Source organism: Carettochelys insculpta, chromosome 11, assembly GCF_033958435.1.
Source record: "Carettochelys insculpta isolate YL-2023 chromosome 11, ASM3395843v1, whole genome shotgun sequence".
NCBI classification, from domain to species: Eukaryota; Metazoa; Chordata; order Testudines; family Carettochelyidae; genus Carettochelys; species Carettochelys insculpta.
In genome coordinates, this window is record NC_134147.1 from 19,425,173 (window position 1) to 19,445,002 (window position 19,830).

Here is a 19,830-nt window from a genome sequence, read left to right on the forward strand (position 1 = left end):
AAAGGTATCTCAGGTTCCACTGGGTCACATATATCTGGGAGAAGAAGTGGATCAATTCAGATTCCAGCACAATAGGCTTTGGTGGAAGACTCTGCCTTTGGGGCCAGGTGTTGGGAGGCAGGCATGCACAGGGGGCCCATGGTGCTAGGAAAAAAAAAACAGTCTGGGTCACTGCTGGTTTGGGACAATCCTGCCGAAATGATTAGAATTGCTTGAAACAAAACCACAATGTTACTTTCCTTTTAGAGAGGAGGACCAGGCAGGTTTGCTGAGGAAGCCTCAAAGATATATAAGAAACCCCAATTAAGCTTCATCTTATCTGCCTCAGAAAACCCTGCCTGGACTTTTAGCTCTCATCTCCTTTTATTAACATTCAAAGGTTTTAACATTACACCCAGGTCTGAAATCAGAACAGGAGTGATCAGGGCCAATTCCATGGGCTTGGGCCTAAATATTTTAGGAAATGTACGACACCCAGGCTTGGGTAGAGAGGTGAAGCGCAAGGACCTCGATGCTACAGTCCAGCAGAGCTGGGGATAGAAGCCAGGAGTCCTAACTCCCAGGGTCCCCTCCTGTTCTAACCACTAGGCACCACTCCCTTAGGTGCACAGGCCTAGCACTGGGCTGGAGCACAGGCATAAGAAAACTGCTGCAGTGCCATTGTGCTCGTGAGAGGCTGTATCTCAGAGCAGGGTTTGCGGAAGGTGCATGGCGAAGCCCTGGTGCTAACTACAGCATGTGGAACTTTGACACGGGCAGTTCAAGTACTAAATGTCAGAGGCTCCCAAAGTCATCACAGACTGGACACGGGATCTGAAGTCCCAGGAAGAGGTTGGAAGGAATCAGTACGAAGGCTGCACCAGTCAGCCCAGGCATGCAAATTCATTCTCCCCAACACACACACGCAGGCACGCACACAGAGGACTTGTCTCTCTCTCTTTCATAGACTGAGGGCTGGAAGGGACCTTGCAAGGTCAGCTAGCCCATCCCCCAGTGCTGAGCCAGGATCAAGTCTACCCAGACTAGCCAATACAGGTGTCTGTCCAACCCATTCTGAAAACTCTCCAATGATAACTTCCCCTGGAAGCCTGTTCCAGTGTTTCACTATTCTTCTCCTTACAAAGCTTTTCCTAACATCAAACCTAAATCTTCCTTATTGCCAATTAATCCCGTTGCCTCTTGTCCTGCCTTCAGTGGACATGGAGAGCAATTGATCCCCATCCTCTTTATAACAGCCCTTTCCCCTACTGGAAGACTGTTATCCGGCTCCCTCTGCTCTCCCCCAGTCATGTTTTCTCCCAAGTAAACATAACCAGTTTTTTTAACCTTTCCTCACAGGTCAGGCTCACTAAAGCTCTCATCACGGTTGTTGCTCTCCTCTGGACTTTGTCCAAGTTTGTCCACAGCTTTCTGTAGTTCGGTGCCCAGAACTGTACACAGTTCTCCAGCTGAGCCTCACTAGCGCTAAGGAGAGCGCAACACTTACCTTCAGGATCTTATCTATGACACAGTGATTGACATTAGCCTTTTCTTCACGTGCATCACACAGTGGATTCATGCTCCGTTTGTGATCGCCTACAGCCCCCAGGTTCTTTTCAGCAGAACAACTCCCTAGACAGTTCTTCCCTGTTTTGCAGCTGTGCGTTTCATTTTTCCCTCCTAAACGTAATAGTTTGCGCTTGTCTTTAGCAAATTTAATCCAAGTGATTAAAATCAGTTCTTATGTCAAAGTCTTAAAAGTGCTTTCAACCCTTCGCAGCTCAGTGTCATCCACAAATTTTATAAGCATATTCTCCACTCTGCTAGCCAAATCATTAATGAACATATTGATCCAGAACAGATCCCTGCAGGACTGCAGTAGGTGCATCCTCCCAGTTTTACAGCATCCCCTTTAACTACTCTTTGAATAGAGCCTATCAGCAAGTTTTGCACCCACCTTAATTTCATGTAGATACATTAACCTAATTTGCTTATAAGAATGTCATGTGGGACTGCCTCAGAAGCTTAACATCAAGATATATCATGTCTTCTGCTTCCCTCCTATCCACTAGGTCAGTAATCCAATCAAAGCAGGAAATTAGGTGGGTTGGCATGACTTATTCTTGACAAATCCATGCTGGCTATTACTTAGTACCCACTTATCCCCTAGGTGCTGAAAACTGGTTGTATAATAATTTGTTATTATTTCAAACATACACACACAAATTTGATTCTGGAGAAGGGAATAAATATGGTTACCTGACAGATTGGAGAGCCAGCAATAATATCCATTTAGCAATATCTGTAAAAGGTGCTGTCTCCTTTGTGGTGGCTCTCCCAGATCTTTCATCCTTCAATAGTTAAAGCTATCACACATAAAACACTTTTTCCTGCTTATGACAAAACAACAGAAACTATAACTAAACAAACTCCAGAACCGATAACCTGCAAGGAAACAGACTAAAACTCCCTGACTTCCAGCCCCAAGAAAGGGAAATAATTCCAAGTGAGGGAAGTGGCTATAAGATTTGATTCTGTGTTGTCCTGGGTCTTGTTTTGTCACTTATTCCAGTGCAAAGTGAGCTGCTTTTTGGATGACGGTGGCACTTCACACCCACTTTGCATGAACATAAGGACGACACAAGACCAGGGCTTCTAAATTTAAACCCAATTGGCAGAGCACTAGAGCACGTGGTAGACAAGCCCTGTTGGGTGCGTTTTCATTATGAAAAAAAGGTGTGTTAGTTAACATGAGATAATATCCCAGTGACGACAAAGCAGTCTGTAGTTTTAACACAGCTTAGTAGGTTGAGATAAAAACTAGTGGGGAGCCCGGACCAAAATCAAGGCTCCGTCATCCTGGGCATTGCAGAGATAGGTAACCAAAGACCGCACCTGCCCCAAAGAGCTTTCATCTAAACAGACGAAGTGTGGGAGGGGAAACAAGCAGAGAGAGTGGATGTGATTTGCCCAAAGTGACACAGCAGATCAGTGGCAGAAATGGGGATAATATCGGCTGTCCTAAACCTAATCCTTTGCTCTAGCCATTAGAACACCTGGCCTTCCTAGAAACAAGCCACTTTCGGTCTTATACGAACAGTTGAGTTAAACTGGAGTGAACTGTATGAACACAATTACATCTGTTTCAAACTCGTTTACACCGGTTTAACTTGTGCCTATATGTCATTGTATATATAGGAAGGTTGCATTAGCATAACCGAAGAGTGGACATTCTTATTTCGATCTGAATCTGGTTTATACCAACCCTATCTACCATGTTGACGAGACCAATACCGGATTACTGCATCCAGTTCAGAAGGCCATATTTTAAAAGGGATATTTACACACTGGAGAGGGTGCAGATGAAACCCACAAAAATGGTCCCAGGAGCAGTGAGAGGCTTTATAAGCACAAACTGTTTAGCTTCTCCAAAAGATCAGGAGGGGACTTGATTACAAGTAAACGTGTACTTTCATGGGGAGAAAAATCACAGGTTCTAAAGGGCATTTAATTAAGGGAGAGCAAGACCCAGTGCCTGGAAGTTAAAGTTTGACTCCTTCCGATCAGAAATAAGACACGAGTCTTTCACACTGCAAGTGATTAACCATTGGGACACACTCTCTTGGTGTCTCCAAGTCCAGAAGATGCTTTAGCCAATCAGCAAAACTACTGGGCTCAGTACAGAGGGAATTGGGTGAAATATTACGGCCTGTGTTATTCAGTATGTCAGACTAAGGGCTTGTCTACACTTGCCCCCAGCTTCGAAGGGGACATGCTAATCAGAGCGACGGGAGATTACTAATGAAGTGCTGTGATGAATATGCAGCAATTTATTAGGCTACTTCTCCCCTGCAGCAACGTCGAAGTGTCAAAATCCCCTTTGAGGTGTAAAGGCACTTCAAAGTAATGCAGGCACTTCAAAATGTCCATGGCTACATGCATGCCGACACTTCGAAGTTGCCACAGGGAAGAATTAGCCTAATGAAGTGCTGCATATTCATCACAGCACTTCATTAGTAATCTCCCATCACCCTGATTAATATGCCCCCTTTGAAGTTGGGGCAAGTGTAGACAAGCCCTAAATGATCCAATTACCCCTTCTGGCATCAGGCCAATGGAGTAGAGCCCATTTAATCAAACCAGTTTCACACCTTTAGCTAAATCAGTGCAACTTTTGTAGACAGTCAAGCTCGACATAAATCAACACAATCAAAATCCATGCGAGACAGGTTTAAAGTGATACGAGGACATATTCCCAGACTTTTGCACTGGTCTGTCTGAAGACAAGGTCTAACTTCTTGTTTATAATCAAAATTGTGCTAACCTGTTCTCATCTCATCTGCAGCCAGAGTAGCAATAATTATTACTATGTGTTACTTGTGTTATCGTAGCACCTGGGAGCCCCATTCATGAACCAGAACCCCAGGATGCCAGGAACTATACAAACAGACAAAGACTCAAGTCCCTGCTTTAAAGAACTCTCAGTTTAAGTTTAAGATAAGAAACTTGGATTCAGTCAGAGCAGTAAAGAGTATGGTGATTTTAACCTGAGTCAGTAACAATCTCTAGCACTTACATAACCCTTTTCAACAGTCGCAAACTGCTTCCCAAAGGATAAATAGCATTATCCCCTTTTTACAGCCCTGCAAACCAAGGCACACAGGGGTCAACTGATTAATCTAAGTTCACCCAGCAGGTCAGTGGCAGACCCAGGAATAGACACCAGGTCCTCTCAATGCCACTGGAATGCTTCGTCCACAAGACCACTCTGTCTGTCAAGATGTAAGCAAGCATTCAAAATCAAGTTAAAAAAAAAAACCTGCAGGGTTCTTTATATTTGTCTTCCAGATTCCTGTTGTCAAGTTCTTCTCTATAACTAGGAGAGCTGGTGACATTTTGATCATGAGAGTTAGCAGTCATGAGAATCCAGGAGCTAGGGATTTACGAAAAGTAACTAATGCTGTGAGAATCACAGTTAAGTCACCGGAACTGGCAATGCTGCGGTTAAGGAGCAACTTCTTTTGGTCTGATTTAAACTGATTCCCAACTGAGTAAAACTACAAATGAAACAAGCCTGGTGTACTTAACTGTCATCCATCTTTCCAGGGAAACACAGGCCCTGCTTGAACTCTGATCTCACTTTAGTAACAGGCACAAGGTTTTAACGTTACTTCCCCTAGGTCTGAACTCAGGGCAGACATTACTGGGTGCAACTCCCTGGGCTTGAGCAAAGTTTTGGTTGAATTTAGCGCTATGCTTTTTAGGAAATCTACTTGACACCTATCCTTATGCAAAATAAACCAGCACAATGGCTAGGCACCACCTAAGATCTGACAGAGCTGGGGAAAGAATGCGGGAATCCTGATTCCGGGCAGCCCTGTATTATAACTACTAGACCCTACCATCATCTGAGAGCTTACAATAGAACCCAGCAGTCCAGACTTACAGCCATCCGTCTCTGCTCTGACCCATTAGACCCCACTCCCCTCCCACAGCTCATGATAGAACTGAGGAGCCTGACTTCTAGCTCCCACTCAGCACAGAACACAGAGCTGGGAATAAAACCCAGGAGTTCTGACTTCCAACACCCTCCAGCCTCAATTTAACTAGTTTAAAGCAGCTCATTCAGTTCAACTTGCATTATAGACAAATCCCCAGATCTCCCCTTGTGCCCAAATCTGCTTTTACACTTCATCCCTTGCAAACTGCAGCTGCAATTCCAGCAAAGCCTTGCCTTGATGTTCCTTGGAAAACACAGTTTCCCTAGTTGATTATGCCACTGCTCTATCCCTATGCAAATTTATGCTGCTAATTAGCCACTTGCCAGAACAACCAAGGGGTGGGGTGGAGGGGTATTTATTCGCAAAGCACAAAAGAATGTCATTTTAAAGTAGGAAAAGTCATTCTGCTCTTCCTTTCCATTCACAGTCATGGAAAAGGAAAAGACGACGAAAGGCATAGAGCAGAGCTTATGTTTATATGATTAACACTGCATGAAAGGATCCAGCCCTCAGTTCTGGCATTCCACCTCCCACGAAGTGTAATTTTATTAAGTGTTTAACTCTACACACAGCACTTAACAAACGGAGCTAATTTGAACCGGCACTCCAAGAGGACACGTTTAGCACAATGCAAGCCTGGCACTCATTAATTCAGGTGATTCAAACATGTTTGGCTTATGTGTTCCCCTCCATGCACCTGGAATTTACAGTTACAATTTACAGCTCAGCTTGCAAAGTTGCCATAATTTAAGACCAAGCCATTTAAACAGGTTTAAAAAAAAAAAAAAAAAAGGAAAAATGCAAATGATTTACCTTTATTTATCGCAACAAAATTCAGCAGCTAAACTCATTAGTTGGAACTAAGCCACTTAAAGGTGACACCAAATATGGATTTTTTTAATGTCTGCCAAGGGTTGGCTCTTTCTGAATAAGATGACAAGGATCTCAGCTCTCAGGGGCTCAAGTGACAGATGTCCCAATTTTACAGGGACAGCCGCAATATTCGGGGCTTTGTCTGACATAGGCGGTTATCACCCCCCACTATCCCATTTTGATTTTGCATACTTGCTATCTGGTCACCTGACAGGGGTGCAATTTTTCAATGCCAAGTGCAAAGCCAGGCACGAGATGACGCAAAATGTTGCACATTCCGTTGGCACTAGTACAAATGAACGAGAGTCAAGCCCTGTGGCTTCCACCATCAATTTCTGATCCAGGTGGACTCTTGAGCCTAAAAACAAGCACAAAATTCCCTGAGGAAGCAGGCTCATCCACATCCGTACCTTACAATCTATCCTCCCTGCTAGACTTCACTCCCCACAACACACACATCGAGCTATCTGTTCTACTCACTTATGCCATCCAGCTTGATAGCTGCCTAGGGCTGTTACGTTCAGTAACAGCAGTTACTGTTCTTTGAATAGCACATAATCATTTGGCCTGAATTCTCCACTGGCTTCTTAAATTTTCTTGTCCTTCCCTTGCATTTTGCAGGGCCTAGTTTTTGCAATCCAAGAATCTGGAGCAATTTATCTCATCCCTCCCTCGTCCCTGGGAGGTTAAAGGGTAAAATTTTCAAATGTGCCTAAGTGACTAAGGAGCCAAAGAGCCATATTTAAAAGTGGTGTGTGGAGGCTAGGTGTCCCTGAAAGTTATTTAGTGGTTAGGCTCCAAAGGAATTTAACCAAGCTGAGCAAAAATTATCATATGAAAGAATTTTCCATTAGAAATGGCCGACTGGATTAAATCCAAACTTTTTGCTGGATTTTATCAGAAATTATCCAAAATGTTTTGTTTCAAAAAGGGTGGAAGGTTTGGTTTTGATGTTGCCTTTTTATATTCTAGGATCATATGGTCTAAAAGTCTAACCAAGACATTTTGACCGTATCAAACCAAAATATTTTTGAATTGTTCACAGAATGGATACTTCATGTTTGGCCAGCTCTAGCCAAAATGCACCTAAAGATACAGACGGCTGCCTAATCGGATTTTAGTATGCCTAAATCTTATTGTCTTTCAATGGGAATTAGGAGCCTAACCTACTTAAAGCCTTTTGAAAATCTCATTAGGCACCTACCTCCATCTCTAGGTGCCTAAATATCTTGGCAAAGCTGAACCTAAGTCACTTTTGCAACAGAAATTTGGGCTTGCAGGCCACACAGGTGTTTTTAAGAGGTCTCTCACTAATACTTTTCCCCTCCCTTAGAATAAGCTTAGTTGCTTTATTCTTTCTACAGCAGATCATTGGGCATGATCTATTGATTAGGGTTAGAGGGATGGGACTGGGAGCCAAGACTCCTAGATTATATTATTATCACTTGAAGGTGAGTGTGGGTTAGCGGTTAGAAAAAATGGGCTGGGACACAGGACCTCTGGATTCTACTCCCAGCTCTGTGGCTGACTAACTGCATGAGGCTGGGCAAACCACTCACCCCCTGTGCGCCTCAGTTTCCCCAAGTGTAAAACAGGTATTGTGAGACTAATGCTTGTAAATTGCTTCTTGCCGGGAAGTGCAAAGCATCATTATTTTTAATAAGCTGTGGGACCAGAGATGTCCCTACTCTTTGATCTCCAAAGCAAAGACAATCTGGTGGAACCATGGCCCACTGAAATGAAATTGAAGGCCAGAACTCTGTATTTATCTCAACTGTTTGTGACACAGTGTTCCCAAACGCTTTCAAATACCTCCCGAACATAGAAATCAAAAGACTAAATCAGACTCATGGGTCATGTAGTCCAGTACCCTGGCCAGATGTTTCAGGAGTATTCTTGCATCAGGCAGATGTGGGATAATCTGTCATCTACAATCCCAAGCAGAGATCAATTTAAGCCTCGAATCATAAATTTTAATATCCTTTCCAATGTTCATTTTGTTAGCATTAACTGTTTTAACTCTGGATCTTCCTGTTATCCACAGAAACATCCAACCTCTCTTTGCATATTGCAGAGATTCAAATCGTCAGACCTGATCTTTTAAAAAACAAGGCTTTAGTGTGAGAGTTGCTTTTTGAACTAATGACTTCCTTAATTGGGCAGCTGAATGCAAAGCATCACACGCCCTGTTCTGATGGTTATACAGAGTAGTAGAAATACCCTTGGCCTTGATTTGAATGCCATCCATTTGACAGCAAGGTAACCCCCAGTTTGAAACTGGTGTGAAGCCTCAAATTTGAAACCAGTGTGGCTCTTCGCTTGGAATGGCGTGACTCCCAACTTGAAAACAACATAACTCCCAGTTTGACACGTGGGACTTGCTGACAGCAACAGAAATTAATCCTGATTTAAGCTGGTGTAACTCTGATCCGAATCAGGGCTCTTATGCTCTCAATCAGCGATGCAATCTTTACAGTTTCTTTCCTCGTTGAGGAATCCTAGTCCTCAGTCATCCTCAGTGTGACAGACAGAAACTTAGAGCAGAGGAGACATTTATTTTCATTCCTTAAGAGTCTTGCTGAGATACTGTCTGGGGTCTCAGTTGACTGGACACTTGTGTAATCATTTGCACCACTGCAAAGTGAAAATGTAAATACTGTCCATTCTAAGTAGGCAGCACTTTGTATGATATTCAGGGAGACAAGAAATGGGCAGCTTTGCCCTGGCTGGATGAGCGTTGGTATCAGAACTGGTGGCATCAGAACATAGTTGGCAGGGCATCTGGCTTTTTGGCACTGCACTCACAATCCCCGGGGGGGAGAGGGGGGCTGGATGGATTTTCACACATGACTAGTAATCAAAGAACACCATTGGCCGGGGAATGAAAGGCAAAAACAAATTTAGCTAATAAGCTATCTGTTCCAGCACTTGTTTGGCCTGTGTTTAAATACATCAATTTCCACTGCAGAATTTACAATACACTGGAGCCTCTGCATAATTACATCTGGGGGCACTATCTACACAGCACCCCCTCCTCACCCTACTGCTCTAAATCTTAGAAACCTAAAAGCTTTGGGGCAGTGAGCTCCAAGCAGTAATAAAGCAGCATGAGGTAAAGGTCAAAGAGAAAGAAAGCAGCAGAGTTAAGCTTGGGTGGTGAGAGTGAGGTACACATTAACACACCTCTGTCCATCTCCAAAAACCCCCTTCTCTAGCTAACCAACCCCAACCCACCCTTCTCTCCATCTATCTGCGTACACATCTTTCTATTGATCTATCCATTCATTCATCCATCCCTCTTTCCCCACATGTATTTCCTTGGGTTTGGAGGTTTAAGTTTGGATGTTCTTAATGGAAGTTTACCCACACTGCACATACTGGAAGGGCACACAGCAGCAGTGGCCAATAGTAAGTCTGGCTGAACCAAGTTTTGGGGTAGTTAATAGACATGGAAAGCCTTTCCTAGAGCAAGGCATATGGCTAATATTGTAGCAGTCATCTTCTTGGCTGTCAGTTGTTATGCAAACCAGTCCCCCAAAGGAGTAGCTAGCTTTACATTCCCAACATAATCCAGATCAGAACTGGACTCAGGCACAGCTCAATGGATATTCAAAAGCTCAACACAGCTGCAAAAGAAGCCGGCCTCTTGCAAACCACCCCCTGTGTAGCCTCCTTAAAAGATTCCTTACAAACTGGACCTCGCGTAGTACCACCCAACAGACTCAGTTCAGTCACTCGCAAACTGCAAGGGCCCCGTCGGACCTCACACAGCATCATCAAACAGACTCAGTTCTGCATTCGGTTCAAGCTCGGTGTCTTCACATCGGTGGGACCACAATGCCCGCACTCACCCTTCCCTTCTCTTGCTCTGTGCATCTGCTGAGCCATGCCCAGACAGAGGCCAGCCTGGCTATCCCATCTCTTCACCACCAAAATAAGGGTTCTTTTCCGAGAAACCAAAGTGCATTCATTGCGCGCCCTTTGGCCTCTTTCCTTTAGGTGCCTTGAAATTTTCAACGTCTGAGATGAATGTGTTCCTTTGTCCCCCCTTTTTTTCATATAAAAATAAAAAACAAAACAAAATGGACAAAAACTGTACGAATTTAAAAGAAAAAAAAACCTTTCCTTGTCCTTTCTTGAAATAAAATAGGAAGATTTAACTTTTACGGTGATTTGGGTCATTCTCTCCTCACCCGTTGTGGTGGGGCTGTGGGTGCAACTGCAAAATTAAAATCAAGGCAGCGTCATGTAGAGGGATAAAAATGGATTGGTGCTAAAGCAGGCTTGGAGAGTGAATGGGAGAAGGGCTAGCCAGGGCATCATATGTTGCTTTTAATCTCCAAAGCACTGCGCAGCGGCCCTTGGGACAGGTAAGCATTTCCATCCCCTAGGCCATAGCGATGTTAGTATATACATATTAAAGCAGCTCCATAACCAACCTCTGTCTGAATCCATACATATTCTTCTTTCTGTTCTTCCATATCTGTACACATCCCTCTATCCCCATATCACCCTTCTACCCATCCCCATAAATACCCCTCTGCATATTGCTGTACACACCACTCCATATCTGTCTGTCTGTCCATCCATCCATTTAATTAATCTACAGACATATCTGTCCATCTTTGGCCACCTCTACCTCTCTGGATGCCAGGCAAAAAAACTCCAGGGCCTGTAGCAGATCAGGGGACAGGAATTAGGCCACAACGTGAAGGGGGACAATGGAGGAAGGGCATTTGGCCACGGAGAGGGGGGAATTTCAGAGAAAGTGTGTCCGGCCACAGTGTAAAGGGTGTGCCATGAGGCGAAGGGCATTTGGCCATGGTGTGCAGGGTGCCTGTGAAGCAAGGGACGTTCAGCACAGTACGAGGGGGGGCATGTTGAGAAGGGCATTCGGCCACGGTGTGCAAGGGCACTGACAAGGCAAAGGGCATTTGATCATGGTGGGCAGGGGGGACCAGGGAGGCGAAGGGCCTTTGGCCACAGTGCAGGGGGGAACACAAGGGGAAGTGCCTTTGGCCACAGCGCGAGGGGGGGACACAAGGGGAAGGGCCTTGGCCACAGTGCAGGGGGGACGTTAGGGGAAGAGCCTTTGGCCACAGTGTGACGGGGGGATGTGAGGGGAAGGGCCTTTGGCCACAGTGTGAGGGGGAGACACGAGGGGAAGGGCCTTTGGCCACAGTGCAGGGGAGGACGTGAGGGGAAGGGCCTTTGGCCACAGTGCAGGGGAGGACGTGAGGGGAAGGGCCTTTGGCCATGGTGTGAGAGGAGAGGAATTAGGCAGAGACCCAACTCCTAACAAGTCTCCACGGTTTCCTCACATACTCAAAATTTCCACTTCAGCTCTCATTGCTCAGAGAGGAGAATGTGGAGCTGCAGGCCCACAGGAAGGGAACACACACCATAAGGAATCACAATCTCTGAAGGTTGCCCGCCTGACCCAGAGGGAGGGAGGGACAGAGAGCAGCATGGATGACAGGTGCAGAGTTCTTTAGCTGAAATGACTTTTTCTCTGGTCAGCTCGTCATGCTAGAAGGCATCTGAAGACAGTAATGTGGAGGCAGAGGTAAAGGGCTGGGATTTACCGATTGCATTTGCTTGTTTTCTAGCTGTCACGAGGACTAGCAACTGACTCCCCCCGCTACCCAACCCTGCCCCCAGCTTGGCAACCCACCACATCCCCACCCCCACATCTACCTCTCAAACACTCCAGAAAAAAATTATAGAATAACTGGGGTCTTTTTTTCCCTAGATTTAACTTAGAATCTAAGCTCACTGCTTCCACATAAGACCTGATTTCATGTCTAGTTACAAGTTAATGGATTTTTCCTCCTTACGGCATTTCATTGGATTGCCACTTCCCAGCCTGGGAACACACTTCAGTGGCAGTTTTCGTGCATCAAAGGCAGGCTGGAGTTTAAAGACTGGGGAAATGATCACACCCGCAGAGACACTCCAGCAACCTGCATGCTACTCTGTGCCCAGTCCAACCACAAGCTATAATGTTCCATGCAAGAATGGTGGGATGGTATTCTCTGGCCTGTGCTTACGCCGTCGGTCACAGTGATTCTCTAGGCTTTAAAATCTGTTACCTCAGCTGTCAGCTCAACCATTACAGTAACCACTGCACTCCCACTGCCTGCTGGTGTAAATCAGCATCACTTCGTTGTCGTCATGGAGCTGCTCCTAGACTAGGGGTGAGGAAAGCAAAAATGTTTTTCCCCTGCTCAGGAAAACACCTGCAGCCGGTCCTGCATATCCCCTCCCTGTCCCAGACCTTGCAAAAGAAATGGGGGCAATGAGGTGACACCTGAATTAAAGAGACAGACCAAGAGGCTGGAGAAGAAAATGCAGGCTAAAAAGCTGTGACAAGGCAGGGACATGGCCACTCCACTGGGGACCCTGCTGGCCACCTAGGTTCTGAGAGCAGAACCAACCCTGACCACAGCCCAGAAGGAAACATTTTAGCCTGAGTAAGTGAGGCCCAGAAAAGGCCACACACCCAGCCCAGGACTGAACTGACCAGCTCTGGAGCTTAGAACCAGAGGTTAAACCAGCCAGAAAACAGAAGCATTAACATCCTTTTCCAAACTGAAGAAATGCAGTTTCCTAACAGGCATCATTTGTAACACAACAACACTCAGAGCACTGAAGTGTGATGGGGGATCCATTGCCCCAGCCAGCACAAACAGGCCCGACAGCAGGGCAAGGCGAGCAAGGTGGTTGCCTTGGGCCCTTCACCCACCATCCCAGCCCCTCTGTCCACACACTGCCTTGGGCCTGCCCACAGCATAAAGATCCCCAGTGAGATCCAGGCTCCCACTGTGCTGGGAGTAGCGCAGACAGAGTAAGAGAAAATCACTGCTCTAAAGTTTACAATCTAAACAGCCAAAAGGCAGGAGGAGAAACTGAGTCCTGGAGCTGGGACGTGATTTGCCCAAAGTCAATGGCAGGTCAGGAACAGCACCCCTGTGTCCTGACGGTCAGCCCGTTCACCACCTCACCCACTAGGCCAATGGTTCTCAAACTTTTTGGCCCAGGGCCCAACCTGCCCAATGCAAACCTTTCTGCAGACCACTGGCGAATCACCATGAGGACAAAATGCATTCTCTTATCTCTAAATACCTTAAATACTAACCTATTCCTATTAGTCTACTGGGGCATAAAAATGCAGATATGTCACTTTAATATCAGGGGGGTGCATGCGGGGTGGGACCGAAAGACCAGGCTCCCTGATGCAGGGAAGCGGGGAAGGGCAAGTCCCCCTACAAGATTATTGAGGACCACTAGGATCATACTTTGAGAACCATTGTACTAGACCAAAGCACCACTGACAATCCTACCATTTCATTTAGAGACGAGCGAGACACTGAGAATCAGAATGGCCCAGCAATAAGTCTGGCACTGGGACTGAGGTTCATTTCCAACTCCACTGCCATCTCCTTAGGTGAGTCTGTTCCCACATTGGGCCTCAGCTTTCCCATATTTAAATTGGAGATAATAATTTCTCTCTTCGGCAGTTCCCAACCTATTCCAGACACTGACCCATTTGGACAATTCAGTAAGACTTTGTGACCCAAGGGAATTCAAAACGGGGAGAGTGTTTCTTCCACGGGAATTTTTTTTTTTAACTCTTGACTTCTTGTCCCCACCCCCACTGGACCCAGGCTTGAACCCCTCACAGCCCCAAACCGGCCCCAAGCTTAAACCCCTCGCAGCCCCAAACCGGCCCCAGGCTTAAACCCCTCACAGCCCCAAACCAGCCCCAGGCTTGAACCCCTCACAGCCCCAAACCGGCCCCAGGCTTGAACCCCTCGCAGCCCCAAACCCACCCCAGGCTTAAACCCCTCACAGCCCCAAAACACCCTCCCACCTACCACACACGACCACCACTGCTGCCCCTTGCTGCTCCTTTATCAGATCACCACCACCACCCTCACCTCTTTTGTGCAATTCCCACCAACCTGCCTACTCCCCTCCCCCACCTGCAGCACAGGCAGTTCCCTGCCCTGATGCACTGAAATGGGACTCCGTTTAATTGGTTTAATGGCCGGATCCCTCCTGCCAGCCATTAAACCAATTTAGACTGAGTTCTAGCACGGCAAGGCAGGGACTGGGAGCTGGAGGAGTGAGCGGTGGCAGAGGTGGGAGCTGCAGATGACACCTTAGTGAGCTATGTGTGGCTCAGGGACACCCAGCTGGTGAGCCTTAGAAAATCTAATGGTGACCCATGTTTGGGTCCTGACGCATAGGTTGGGAACCCCACGTAGACTGTAAGAGCTCTGGGTCAAGGACTGTCTCTCACCGTATGTCTATGCAGCACCCAGCACAATGCTCTCAGGTGGGATGGTCAATGGGAAGCTGAACTCTTTTGCAAAATCTAACTTCTACTGTGAGGACTAAGGGACATCTGTCCTTCAGGGGAAACCCTCTCCCACGACCACAGCAGATGTTCAGCACAATCTGATGCCTCCCTAATGGGCAAGCACACCTACCTGCGTGGTGCCCCATGGCATCATTTAAACTAAGGCCAATGACGCCTAGATCATTTCATGCCTATCCAGCAGCACTGCATGAGGTTGTTCTGAATCCAGAATCTCTTGGCTGCGGGGGGGGGATTGGCAGGGACGATACTGCAGAAGCCGCTGGGGTGGCCGTCAGATCAGAGAATCGAGAAGTAGGATTTTAAACAGGGTGAAGAACGTTCCTTGACAGCTTCGTCCTGAGCGGCACCCACCCCGAACCAAAGCACCCCCTGGTGCAGGGCGTGCTTCCAAACGCCTGTTGAGGAGGTGTCAGTGGGGAATATAAAAGCATCTTAAATCCTCTTTTATTTACTTGGAGCCGTGGGCATCTAACCTCCTCTTCAAATCCAGCCCTGGCTGGTACAGAGGAAAGGAAATACCGAAATACTTTACCTGGCTCTTTCCTGGAGCTCCAGCAAACGGATTCATTGTGGGAGAAAGGATCTGGCTTCTTCTGGAGTTGCTGCAAAAGGGGGAGAGGGAACCTAACAGTGCATCTGCTAGAATATCCAGGTGAGGGCACGGGGGAAGGACCTGCCTGTTGCCAAGACTCCCACAAGACTCTGTGTTCTTAATCCAGTGGTGTAAATGACTTTGTCTGTACTCGGGGGGGGGGGGGGGGGGGGGGGGCTGCATTAATGCAAAACCTGGTGCTGATGTCTTGCACTGTGCAAAGTAGGACCTGCAGCACAGCAAGCTCCAGTGTGAAAGTAACTCGCCCTAGTGCTAATCCCTTGTGCGGGCAGGTAGTACTGGTGTGAGTGATGACTTGCACAGTGAAAGACCCTAGTGCAGATTTATCACCCCAGTGTAGAAAGTGATTCACTCATTTGAAACGAAGGGATCTTGCTCCAGCTCACTCTTTGGCCCTACTGCAATGGCCCTGCCAAGGCGGGATGCCACAATACAGCTACAGCAGTACAAACACCCTCCCACCAAAATCTCAGGATTTTAAAGACATTCTCAGGATTTTTACAGGGTGTTTGAATGCTTCAGATGGATGGGGCCGGGAGAGTTGGAGAAAAGAGCCAGGAAAACTGGCAGCTGAGGTAGCAGCATGATTGAGGAACTCTGAGCTGGCCAGCCAACCAGATTGCAGCCCTATTTAAGCATCCCTTTGGATCAAAAGCACCTGAGTGTGAAGGTAAAAGTCTAAGCTGCTTCCCTCTGCAGAGGAAGGAACAGCAGGACTCCAGCTCCTTTATCTCACAGTTCCATGTCTCTCCCAGCACCCCCTGCAGCCAGCTTTGGTCTTGGAAAGCATCGCTGTGAAAGAGACAGGGCCCTGATCAAGGGTGGGAATGGTAACTGGCATTTCACGTTTTGCAGGGAGTATTTTGCACAGAGAAGCTGCGGGGGGGGAAGCAGAGTGCAGAGGACGGCATGAAGTGGGTAGTGATTGGCAAGGCTTTGCTGCAGTGCTGGGATAACAAGCACGCTGACAGGGCCTGAGGGATTGGAAGCATGGTTGCCCCAAAAGAGTCTGCGCACACAAAGGCTTCGTCCTAACTGCAATCTAATCTGGACACAGGCACTCAGCACTCTCTCTCTCTCTCTCTCTCAACAAACCTTGATACACCCACTCCCGCGCGCACATGTACCAAATGGGATTCAGAGACGGGGAGACCAGAAAGGACCCCCATGATTATCCAGTCTCACCTCCTGCACTGCACAAAGAATGTCACCCCTGATTTCTCCCACCAACCTGAAGCTGGTGCTGAGCAACAGCCTACCTTTTTAAGAACTATCCCACTGTGACCTAAAGACCACAAGTGATGGAGAATCCATCCCATCCCTAGCTACTCCAATGGTTAATTCTCCTCCCCGTGAAAAACAAGTGCCTCTTATTTCCAGGCCGAATTTGTCTAGCTATGGCTCCCAGCTGTTTATTCTCACTTTGCCTTTGTCTGCAAGATGAAAGAGCCCTGTGCTGTCAGAAATCTCCTCCCCAGGTAGGTGCACCTACAGCATGATCAAGCCGCCTTCGCTCCAGTCAGTGGAAAGGACAGGCAAATGCAGCTCCAAATCCACCACACACAACCAACACAGCTGACATAGCAAAAATTCCCCCTGGATATTGCTTAATAGGCTTCCTCTGGGGGCTCCCGACCCCCACCCTCTGCCGCACACCAACTGAACCCAGCACAACTGCAGTTGGCAGTCTGCCGGCCTGCCATGTGCTAAATGTTCCCAGATTGCAGGTGATGATGGGACAAGCCTACAAACTGCCTGCTTAACCTTTCACTGTCTCCATTCCTAAGGCAGGGGAAGCGGGAAGTGAAATAATGCAATCCGTTACACAGCTGATAAGAGAGTCATTAGCAACAGGAATATGGTACATCTTATCTCCACATCACAGCAGGAGATGGGAGCAGATGAGAGATATGAGGAAGGGCTGTAAGGTTATTACTATTTGTGTTACAGGAGAACTCGCAGGCCTCACACTGAGAGCAGTGCATACCCCAGTCAAGATCAGGGCCGGGCGCTGCACAGACCCTGACCCAGATCAGGGCCCCGCTGTGCCAGGCGCTGCTCAGACCCTGACCAAGATCAGGGGCCCGTTGTGCCAGGCACTGCACAGACCTTGGCCGAGATCAGGGTCCCGTTGTGCCAGGCGCTGCACAGACCTTGGCCGAGATCAGGGTCCCGTTGTGTCGGGCGCTGCACAGACCTTGGCCAAGACCAGGGCCCCGTTGTGCTGGGCGCTGCACAGATCTTGGCCAAGGTCAGGGCCGCGTTGTGCCGGGCGTTGCACAGACCCTGACTGAGATCAGTGCCCCGTTGTGCCGGCCACTGCGCAAACCTTGGCTGAGATCAGGGCCCTGTTGTGCCAGGCACTGCACAGACCCTGACCGAGATCAGGGTCCCGTTGTGCCAGGCGCTGCACAGACCTTGGCCGAGATCAGGGTCCCGTTTTGCCGGGCGCTGCACAGACCCTGACCGAGATCAAGGTCCCGTTGTGCCAGGCGCTGCACAGACCTTGGCCAAGATCAGGGCCCCGTTGTGCTGGGCTCCGTGCAGACTCTGACCAATAGCAAGCAAATACCAAGCCTCCTTGGTGTCTGCTTATGATCTATGCAGCACCCTACATGATGACAGACGCCAATATCATTTAACGTCTGTGCAGAGCACAACAGCCATTCAGATCTTGGTCAGACAACTTTGGGCAATTCTCCTTTGTGCCCTTCCTATAACGGGATCACGACACCAACCTCCTTCATGAGATCTCTGATGAAAAGCTCTAACCACACATTGTGAGTTGTTATTATGCATTACTAGCAGGGCACGCCCTTCTGTGGCGGCTATGAATTAGTCATTTGCATAGGAGCTGTGGGTGGCCTTGGGCAGGGAGCCCGGGTGGCCAGGGGAGCAGAGCTGCTGCAGACCCTGGGCAGGAAGCCACCACCGGCTTGGCAAGGGGGCAGCAAAAACCCTGCAGAGAGCCTGCTGAAGGGACAACCGTGGGGATTTTAGAAAAAGGAACCAGCCTGCTCTGGGTTGGTTCGTCAACCAACGAACCATTTATTTACAAGATTCCAGGCAGATTAGACCTGTAAATAAACAAGATTCCAGGCAGATTAGACCTGACTCACATTTCTGCTTTTCCATCCATGCCCAGGTGCCCCCAACTACTCCCAAACAAGGCCCAGAACATGGACTGAGTGCTCAGGCAATAGGGACAACAGTATACACAGCTGGGTAGCATCCATCTGGGGGACCCGATAAGCACACAGATCTCCCGATTATCAAGTCCCGGCCACAGGTGCTGGGACAATTTGTACAGGGGCTGCTGAGAGCCACTGACCCAAAGGGTAAATCTTACTTATAATGGAAACCACTTCAAGCCGGGGGTGGTGCAACACTCACCCCCCACACCTGTACTCCCAGCGCCGATGGTCCCATCACACCATTCCCTAACAGCTAGAGACTATCTCCTTGCCCTTTTACTGCAAACCACACAACCTCATTCTCATGTCAAGGCCTTGTTAGCACCAGGCCCCCAGATGTGGCAGCTACAAGCCTGTTGCAAAGCCCTTTGTCAAGCGTGCTTTGAGGGCGTTAAGCAGAAGCATGTGTGACAAGCGGTTAATGTTGCTTGAACCTCCCTTGGCTACTTTCCCCAACTGCTGTCGGAGCAACGAACGGTGCCAGCCAACGCATGGGATTGTATTGAAACAGCTGCCAATGACCGCAGCCAGTAATGGGGCTCTGAGACCAGAGAAAAGGGTGAGGGGCTCAAGATCAGAGAGGCAACTACAGGGAGCTGAGCCACAGCTGGTGTCAATCTCAAAACGTGCAGGTTTGGGGGACCCATGGTATCGTGTGCTGCACAGACCCTGACCAAATTCAGGGCCCCCAGTGCTTCCACCATCTTTCTGTCAGTGTTACTTTGCAAGCCACACACCTCTCCAAGGAGTCTGGCTCAGAGGAGGCTGCAACTGGAGTCATGGGAGCTAAGGGCACACACAGAGGTGACTCAGGAAGGAGAGCATTCAAGATGCAGCTGCAATTTTAATAAACCACAATCGATGCACAGGGCAGCAAAGGGGTTCCTTTCCCCGGTCCTTTTCATGCCTGTTCCACTTGAGATACCAGGCAGCAGCCGCCTTCACATCTAAAGCACCACTGGAAGCAGCGGGGGTCCTTTATAGCAGGGCAGTCATGCCACACGGATCTCCCCTCTCCCCTTTTATAAGCCAGCTGTGAAATGTGAAAGGTCACCAGGTGATGGGTTTTAATTAAAACAGCTTTAAGGATGAGGGGACAGCTGCACTTTGCATGGGTGATTTTGCTGAGGGGAGGCGAGAGATGTCTTTGGTCACAGTGAATCCTTGGGAGGCCAAGACTAAACTAAAATGTGTGAGCGGGTAGCCAGAGTCAGCGAATGTTAATCTTTGCATTCTTGTGTCCAGCGTGCAAACCTGTGCGCGTACAAACTTTTCACAAGCCTG

The 19,830-nt window shown here is 47.9% G+C and overlaps 1 protein-coding gene across 2 annotated transcripts in view; it reads right to left on the bottom strand.

The window, feature by feature from the left end:
• Positions 1-19,830, bottom strand: part of MACROD1 (mono-ADP ribosylhydrolase 1) — a 215,355-nt gene that overhangs the window by 171,213 nt on the left and 24,312 nt on the right. The gene's annotated exons all lie outside the window — the stretch shown is intronic.